This window comes from Rhipicephalus microplus, chromosome 2 (assembly GCF_043290135.1).
Source record: "Rhipicephalus microplus isolate Deutch F79 chromosome 2, USDA_Rmic, whole genome shotgun sequence".
Taxonomy (NCBI): Eukaryota; Metazoa; Arthropoda; class Arachnida; order Ixodida; family Ixodidae; genus Rhipicephalus; species Rhipicephalus microplus.
In genome coordinates this window covers 46,830,063-46,832,500 of record NC_134701.1, presented here as the reverse complement: position 1 = coordinate 46,832,500, position 2,438 = coordinate 46,830,063, and positions in this window count along the sequence as shown.

Here is a 2,438-nt window from a genome sequence, read left to right as displayed (position 1 = left end):
GAAGACGACGTGAATCAGCTTCGCAGGGTCATCCCACTTGTTAATCGCGCTGGCACGCTCGTACTCTGCTAGCAAGTCCTCGACATCTTGATCTTCAGTGCCGTTGTATACTGGTGGGTCACGCAGACGAAGTACACCAGGGCGCATGACAAGCGGCAGCGTGGAAGAGGCTTGTGGGGGATCGACGCGCTCGGTCATCGCGGACTGAGATGGTAGCCTACGGCTGCGGAGCTCCAGGACGTTACCCAGCACGTTTCCACCAAATGCAACGAGCAAGGTAGCGTAAAAACACAGGTTAATATTCGAGAAACGTTAGCCGCAACAAGCTGGTACAGGCAGGAACCCGGCAAGTAAGAGCCACACACGGACGTCAACGTCTTTTTTCACACTGGCACAGAGCTGGCGCCACTATGCTTCGGTACAGGAGGTTGTTCCATGTCCCTGAGTTGTGTTTCTACAAAACTGTATACCATCGGCCTCTCCTCCCTTAGCTCTTCTTCTATCTCTTGCCACTTCGGCCTGTGCCTACCACCCTGCATGTTAATATACCCTTTGTCTGAATTGGCTCGGCGCTCGTGACTACGTCTATTTCTGCCCCGGACTCTACTTATATTAGATACTGGTGCCACATTGGAATCGTATCGTACCATCTGTCAAAGAGTCTCCCTGGTTGTTTTCCTGGTTACTATTTATCCTGCACACCGAAGGGCCCGCTTGCCCCCTAAAAAAGCTACTGCGCGTCCTCCAAGCCGCCAACCCACCTCATGACCTAGCCGCCCATCGAGGTGAATTCTGCCTCGTTGAAAACCACCCCACCTTTGGAACTTTCTGTTTATTTCCACCATCTCAAAGCCTTTCTCTCCACTCATCCGCCATATCTCTTGGTTTGCGTTGACGACCACTCTTTGCAGGTTGCTATCACGCACCTGTACCTCAGGTATCGTGCGTATCGCTACCTTTACCTGAGGAGAAGTGGCGCGCATGTCATCGACGCCTTTCGCCAGTGTAGTTGCTAGTCCTGCTGTATCTTCATTTAAAACATCGTTTACACCACCTGAAATTATTCCGAGGTTTCGTATATCAGCTGTACTTCTGACGTTTGCGCTCGCTTGCCTCATTACTGCTTCCAGGTTGAGTCCTCGGAACGCCCCTACAGCAACCCTCTTATCACCTCTTACCCTCTCTTTGATGGCTTCTGTGCATCGATTTAAATTTGAGGCTCCGGTGATTATCACATGCTGTGACTTTCCAGCTGGAGCGTCCTGCACCTGGGGGTTACTTGCAGCTGTGACGACGGCTGCTTTGTCCCCTCCCAGCCCCACCACTACTTCGCCGAAGCTGGGCCTTGCGAAAATTGAATTGGCTAAACCTGTTTTTTACAAATTTGCTATCCCTTTCTTCTCCGCCGTTCTGGTTGCCGGTTCGCTACTTTTCACTCCGTAGGCCGCTCCTCTGCTCACCTTGGCTAGTGCTTCCTCGGCGGACTTCAGCCTTTCTCCCATTGCCCTCGTTTTCCTTTGCTCTGTCGCCAACGCAGTCTCGAGCTCGGTGATTCTCATCAGCAGGTCACTCTGGGTAACCATCATTTTCTCCATTTTTTTCCTGAACCTCACATGGCCTACACTTCGCGTCAGCCTCTTCTCCTTACGCTTCTACTCTTGGGTCCACTTTCAAACCAACCCCACATTGTGAACACTTCACAGTCTTTTTAACCATGTCTTTCCGACACCAATTGTCTCTATTACTTGTCGCACTCAATAATTACAAAACTCGAGCCGTGCCCTACGAAAAAGAGAAAGTCTAAGCTCAACTACAAAAATTTGCGTGTTCAATGTACGTGCACCTCCCTCACGGGGGGGGGGGGGGGGCAAAAGAGAAAACAAGAAAAAAAACAAAAAATCAAACACACATACGCACAAACTAATAAATACCTGGTGACTGACCCCCGAAAAAGCCATACAATAAAATAATTGCTACAGCGATATAAAGTGCTGCCCTCTAATTATAAAGACAAGCTCGAAACATGCAAAACCACTTATCTGCGCAGTCGATCGGGAGCGCTCAATAAACACGTCCATCCACCATGATAGTCTGAACCGTGACAGTTCAAAGGGGATTGACAGCGCCATCTGTCGATAATGAACGATGGCGTGCGCCATGAAACATGTACGTGAGCAACTGTAAGATAAATTTCTTGTTTGCTCATTTCAATAGCGTGTTTGATGCTATGTAGAAGAGAGAAGATCCACCACCTTGTTGTCTTTCGAATTTACTGAAGAAAATCATTTGTGTGTCAAACTAAGGTGGCAGAATTCGAAAGGATTGCAAAAAAAGATGGCCACGGAAGCTGCGGCAAACTGGTGTACAATTATGTAAAATTTAAGGAGTGCGAAGAAAAAGAAAGAATAAAAAAGTGTAGTGATAAAAAGAAGAGGAAA